Here is a 7500-nt window from a genome sequence, read left to right on the forward strand (position 1 = left end):
AACATTTTTGTTGACGTTTTAAGCATGTTTATTCTCAGGTGATTATTAAGAGCTTCCGCTGTCGCATACTTAAATAAGGACAAGATTTGGAGTCCATGCTTGTATGATATTGTGTAAAAACTGCATTCAAGAAACTTATTTTGTTGTAACATATTTGTATTGTAAACCTTTATGTAATGGTCGTGTGTAAACAGGATATATTAGATTATCATTATTTGATAATCTACGTAAAGCTTTTTAAACCTTTATTAATGAAATAAAGGTTATGGTTTGTTTAAAAATGAATGCAGTCTTTGAAAAACGTCTCATATAGAGGTCAAAACCTCGCAACGAAATCAATTAATATGGAACGTTTTTAATCAATAAGAACGGGACATTTCAGTTGGTATCAGAGCGTTGGTCTTAGAGAACCAGAATTTTGCATTAGTGTGTCTTATCGAGTTTGTTAGGATGCATTAGTGAGTCTGGACTTCGACCGTGTTTACTTGAAAAATGATTGCTTAACATTTTTGTTGGAAACTATATATTTTTAACATATGAATATTATGTGATATATTAATCTCTTAACGTGTTTGATATTATGTGATAGATGTCTACCTCTAGAACAAGTCCCATTGACTCACCTAATAATAATGAAGAGTCAAATGTAAATTGGAATGATTTGTGGACTGATTCACAAGTTCCCGAAGAGGAACCGGAAGAAGAGTCGGAACCGGAAGAAGAATCGGAACCAGAAGAAGAATCGGAACCGGATGAAGAAATAGAACCGGTGGGGGAAATAATAAAACGGTTAAGTAAAAGAAAATCCTCAACCAACCGACCAAAGTTAATTATGGTCAATGGTGTTTCCGCCAAGGAAGCAAAATATTGGGAGGATTACCAATTCTCCGATGAATCGGATTCCGACGAGAATTCCGATGATGTTATAGAAATTACCCCAACTGAATTTAAAAAGGCAAAAGAAAATAATAAGGGAAAGGGCATAAAAATAGAGAAATCTAATTCCAACCCCGATGAACTTTATATGTATCGTCAACCCCCGAAGTCCTTAAGTTGTAACAATGACCCGGGAACCTCTAAACCACCAGGTTTTTCTAAACCAATGTGGACAACGACGGTTCGTATTAGGGGAACATCATATATCCCTAGAAACTTGGCAAAACGAACCAAAACCGAAGAAGAAGAAACGAGCGAGTCGGAATAAGATAGTTGTATTCGTGTGGTGTAATATATGGAATATAGTGTTCTTATGCTTTATGATATATGTAAAAATTGCTTGTATTAATAAGTATTTTTTTTTATGAATCTAACTCTTGTCTATTTTACAGTTTAAAAATACAAAATGGATAGACAACCCAATATTTTAAGAGACCTACCCGGAGACATGATTGATGAAATCTTGTCTAGAGTCGGCCAGAATTCTTCGGCACAACTATTTAAGGCGAGATCAGTTTGTAAGACATTCGAAGAACGTTCCAAGAATGTCTTGGTTTATAAGAGACTTTCGTTTGAAAGATGGGGGATATCACATTGGGAAACCCATAAGTTACGATGTGTTTACTTTGACGCATATATTGCGGGGAACCCAAATGCTATTTTACGCAACGGGTTAAGAAATTATTTTGACTCAATATATCCGAATATTGGACTTCGTGATTTAGAAAAAGCGGCTAACATGCAACATAAAGAAGCATGTTATGCTTACGGATTAGTAATGTTCGCTTCTCACCAAAGTGAGAACAAGAACATCGGGCTACAACTATTAAACAAAACGTTTCCACAAGTGACGGAGTCGGTAATTGGGGTAAGAAATGAGGTTTTTAGATTATTACGGGACTGTTGGACATTACGTAACCCTCGTCCCTTTGATGACGTTACAACACGCTGTCTTATCAACGGCCATAACGGTTATGTTGCACAAGACCAAGGATGGGAAGTAGTCCTAGTAAAACCAGAATGCATGACTTGTTTCTGGACGTATGAATTACGTGTATTTATTGCCTTTGCTGAACGACTTGTGTACTAGCTAGAATTGTCTTCACAACTATCTTGTATCAAAGTTATTGTGTGCTATATTTCATGCTTTATGTAAAATAAGCGGTATTGTAAGTTTGTAAAATATTGTATAAAAGTTTGAACGCTAAATATTATTATAATCAGTTTTTCATATAGAATTGTAGTAGTTGAATTGTATATTAGCTACTAAGTATGAACTTAACGGGTAGGTACTACCCGAATTTAAACTTATAAAACGCTAATATGAAGAAAAAGCTTTTATAAATGAGTTCATATTATGCTACGAAATACTATTAACTACTCTTAATATTCTGTATGATTAACTTGTTCCATTTAACTATTTTGAAGGAAATGGCACCGACTACTCGACACACCGTGAATATGAATGAAGAGGAATTCCGTACTTTTCTAGCTTCAAACATAGCCGCAGTACAGGCTGCGCTACATACCAACAATAACCTTGGATCTAGCAGTACAGGAAATCGTGTAGGATGCACCTACAAAGAATTCACTGCCTGCAAACCTTTGGAATTTGATGGAACCGAAGGACCGATCGGATTGAAACGGTGGACCGAGAAGGTTGAATCGGTGTTTGCCATAAGTAAGTGTACTGAAGAGGACAAAGTGAAGTACGCTACGCATACCTTCACAGGTTCTGCGTTAACATGGTGGAATACCTATCTAGAGCAAGTGGGACAAGATGATGCGTACGCACTACCGTGGTCAGCATTCAAGCACTTGATGAACGAGAAGTACCGTCCCAGAACCGAGGTCAATAAGCTCAAGACAGAACTTAGAGGGTTACGAACCCAAGGATTTGATATTACCACGTACGAAAGACGATTCACAGAATTGTGCCTATTGTGTCCGGGAGCATTCGAAGATGAGGAACAGAAGATCGACGCGTTTGTGAAAGGATTACCGGAAAGAATCCAAGAAGATATAAGTTCACACGAGCCCGCCTCCATACAACAGGCATGTAGAATGGCTCACAAACTAGTGAACCAGATTGAAGAAAGAATTAAAGAACAGACTGCTGAAGAGGCCAATGTGAAGCAAGTCAAAAGAAAGTGGGAGGAAAACGGTGATAAGAATCACCAATACAACAACAACAGCAATTACAACAATAATCGCAACAATTATCCCAACAATCGCAACATCAATCGCAACTACAACAAACGGCCCAACAACAACAACAACAACAACAACAACAACAGCAACTACAACAATCATCCCAATAACAATAATAACCGCAACAACAACAACAATCAGAAGCAACTATGCCAAAGGTGTGAAAAGAATCACTCGGGGTTCTGCACCAAATTTTGCAACAAGTGTAAAAGAAATGGTCATAGCGCGGCGAAGTGTGAGGTCTACGGACCAGGGGTTAATAGAACGAAAGGAACAAATGGTGTCAGAACGAGTAATGGCGGAGCAAGTAGTGTCGGAGCAAGTTATGCCAATGTAGTTTGTTATAAATGTGGAAAACCAGGCCACATTATTAGAAATTGCCCGAACCAGGAGAACACGAATGGACAAGGCCGTGGAAGAGTTTTCAATATTAATGCGGTAGAGGCACAGGAAGACCCGGAGCTTGTTACGGGTACGTTTCTTATTGACAATAAATCTGCTTACGTTTTATTTGATTCGGGTGCGGATAGAAGCTATATGAGTAGAGATTTTTGTGCTAAATTAAGTTGTCCATTGACGCCTTTGGATAGTAAATTTTTACTCGAATTAGCAAATGGTAAATTAATTTCAGCAGATAATATATGTCGGAATCGAGAAATTAAACTGGTTAGCGAAACATTTAAGATTGATTTGATACCAGTAGAGTTAGGGAGTTTTGATGTGATAATCGGTATGGACTGGTTGAAAGAAGTGAAAGCGGAGATCGTTTGTTACAAAAATGCAATTCGCATTATACGAGAAAAAGGAAAACCCTTAATGGTGTACGGAGAAAAGGGCAACACGAAGCTACATCTTATTAGTAATTTGAAGGCACAAAAACTAATAAGAAAAGGTTGCTATGCTGTTCTAGCACACGTCGAGAAAGTACAAACTGAAGAAAAGAGCATCAATGATGTTCCCATTGCAAAAGAATTTCCCGATGTATTTCCGAAAGAATTACCGGGATTACCCCCACATCGATCCGTTGAATTTCAAATAGATCTTGTACCAGGAGCTGCACCAATAGCTCGTGCTCCTTACAGACTCGCACCCAGCGAGATGAAAGAACTGCAAAGCCAATTACAAGAACTTTTAGAGCGTGGTTTCATTCGACCAAGCACATCACCGTGGGGAGCTCCTGTTTTGTTTGTCAAGAAGAAAGATGGTACATTCAGGTTGTGTATCGACTACCGAGAGTTGAACAAACTTACCATCAAGAACCGCTACCCACTACCGAGAATCGACGACTTATTTGATCAACTACAAGGCTCGTCTGTTTATTCAAAGATTGACTTACGTTCCGGGTATCATCAAATGCGGGTGAAAGAAGATGATATTCCAAAGACTGCTTTCAGAACACGTTACGGTCATTACGAGTTTATGGTCATGCCGTTTGGTTTAACTAATGCACCAGCTGTGTTCATGGACCTTATGAACCGAGTGTGTGGACCATACCTTGACAAGTTTGTCATTGTTTTCATTGATGACATACTTATTTACTCAAAGAATGACCAAGAACACGGTGAACATTTGAGAAAAGTGTTAGAAGTATTGAGGAAGGAAGAATTGTACGCTAAGTTTTCAAAGTGTGCATTTTGGTTGGAAGAAGTTCAATTCCTCGGTCACATAGTGAACAAAGAAGGTATTAAGGTGGATCCGGCAAAGATAGAAACTGTTGAAAAGTGGGAAACCCCGAAAACTCCGAAACACATACGCCAGTTTTTAGGACTAGCAGGTTACTACAGAAGGTTCATCCAAGACTTTTCCAGAATAGCAAAACCCTTGACTGCATTAACACATAAAGGGAAGAAATTTGAATGGAATGATGAACAAGAGAAAGCGTTTCAGTTATTGAAGAAAAATCTAACTACGGCACCTATATTGTCATTGCCTGAAGGGAATGATGATTTTGTGATTTATTGTGACGCATCAAAGCAAGGTCTCGGTTGTGTATTAATGCAACGAACGAAGGTGATTGCTTATGCGTCTAGACAATTGAAGATTCACGAACAAAATTATACGACGCATGATTTGGAATTAGGCGCGGTTGTTTTTGCATTAAAGACTTGGAGGCACTACTTATATGGGGTCAAAAGTATTATATATACCGACCACAAAAGTCTTCAACACATATTTAATCAGAAACAACTGAATATGAGGCAGCGTAGGTGGATTGAATTATTGAATGATTACGATTTTGAGATTCGTTACCACCCGGGGAAGGCAAATGTGGTAGCCGATGCCTTGAGCAGGAAGGATAGAGAACCCATTCGAGTAAAATCTATGAATATAATGATTCATAATAACATTACTACTCAAATAAAGGAGGCGCAACAAGGAGTTTTAAAAGAGGGAAATTTAAAGGATGAAATACCCAAAGGATCGGAGAAACATCTTAATATTCGGGAAGACGGAACCCGGTATAGGGCTGAAAGGATTTGGGTACCAAAATTTGGAGATATGAGAGAAATGGTACTTAGAGAAGCTCATAAAACCAGATACTCAATACATCCTGGAACGGGGAAGATGTACAAGGATCTCAAGAAACATTTTTGGTGGCCGGGTATGAAAGCCGATGTTGCTAAATACGTAGGAGAATGTTTGACGTGTTCTAAGGTCAAAGCTGAGCATCAGAAACCATCAGGTCTACTTCAACAACCCGAAATCCCGGAATGGAAATGGGAAAACATTACCATGGATTTCATCACTAAATTGCCAAGGACTGCAAGTGGTTTTGATACTATTTGGGTAATAGTTGATCGTCTCACCAAATCAGCACACTTCCTACCAATAAGAGAAGATGACAAGATGGAGAAGTTAGCACGACTGTATTTGAAGGAAGTCGTCTCCAGACATGGAATACCAATCTCTATTATCTCTGATAGGGATGGCAGATTTATTTCAAGATTCTGGCAGACATTACAGCAAGCATTAGGAACTCGTCTAGACATGAGTACTGCCTATCATCCACAAACTGATGGGCAGAGCGAAAGGACGATACAAACGCTTGAAGACATGCTACGAGCATGTGTTATTGATTTCGGAAACAGTTGGGATCGACATCTACCGTTAGCAGAATTTTCCTACAACAACAGCTACCATTCAAGCATTGAGATGGCGCCGTTTGAAGCACTTTATGGTAGAAAGTGCAGGTCTCCGATTTGTTGGAGTGAGGTGGGGGATAGACAGATTACGGGTCCGAAGATTATACAAGAAACTACCGAGAAGATCATCCAAATTCAACAACGGTTGAAAACCGCCCAAAGTCGACAAAAGAGCTACGCTGACATTAAAAGAAAAGATATAGAATTTGAAATTGGAGAGATGGTCATGCTTAAAGTTTCACCTTGGAAAGGCGTTGTTCGATTTGGTAAACGAGGGAAATTAAATCCAAGGTATATTGGACCATTCAAGATTATTGATCGTGTCGGACCAGTAGCTTACCGACTTGAGTTACCTCAACAACTCGCGGCTGTACATAACACTTTCCACGTCTCGAATTTGAAGAAATGTTTTGCTAAAGAAGATCTCACTATTCCGTTAGATGAAATCCAAATCAACGAAAAACTCCAATTCATCGAAGAACCCGTCGAAATAATGGATCGTGAGGTTAAAAGACTTAAGCAAAACAAGATACCAATTGTTAAGGTTCGATGGAATGCTCGTAGAGGACCCGAGTTCACCTGGGAGCGTGAAGATCAGATGAAGAAGAAATACCCGCACCTATTTCCAGAAGATTCGTCAACACCTTCAACAGCTTAAAATTTCGGGACGAAATTTATTTAACGGGTAGGTACTGTAGTGACCCGAACTTTTCCATGTTTATATATATTAATTGAGATTGATGTTTACATGATTAAATGTTTCCAACATGTTAAGCAATCAAACTTGTTAAGACTTGATTAATTGAAATAGGTTTCATATAGACAATTGACCACCCAAGTTGACCGGTGATTCACGAACGTTAAAACTTGTAAAAAAACTATATGATGACATATATATGGTTATATATATAGTTAACATGATATTATGATAAGTAAACATATCATTAATTATATTAACAATGAACTACATATGTAAAAACAAGACTACTAACTTAATGATTTTGAAACGAGACATATATGTAACGTTTATCGTTGTAACGACATTTAATGTATATATATCATATTAAGAGATATTCGTACATCATAATATCATGATAATATAATAATTTAAAATCTCTTTTGATATTATAAACATTGGGTTAACAACATTTAACAAGATCGTTAACCTAAAGGTTTCAAAACAACACTTACATGTAACGACTAACGATGA

The sequence above is a fragment of the Rutidosis leptorrhynchoides genome, chromosome 11 (assembly GCF_046630445.1).
Source record: "Rutidosis leptorrhynchoides isolate AG116_Rl617_1_P2 chromosome 11, CSIRO_AGI_Rlap_v1, whole genome shotgun sequence".
Classification (NCBI taxonomy): domain Eukaryota; kingdom Viridiplantae; phylum Streptophyta; class Magnoliopsida; order Asterales; family Asteraceae; genus Rutidosis; species Rutidosis leptorrhynchoides.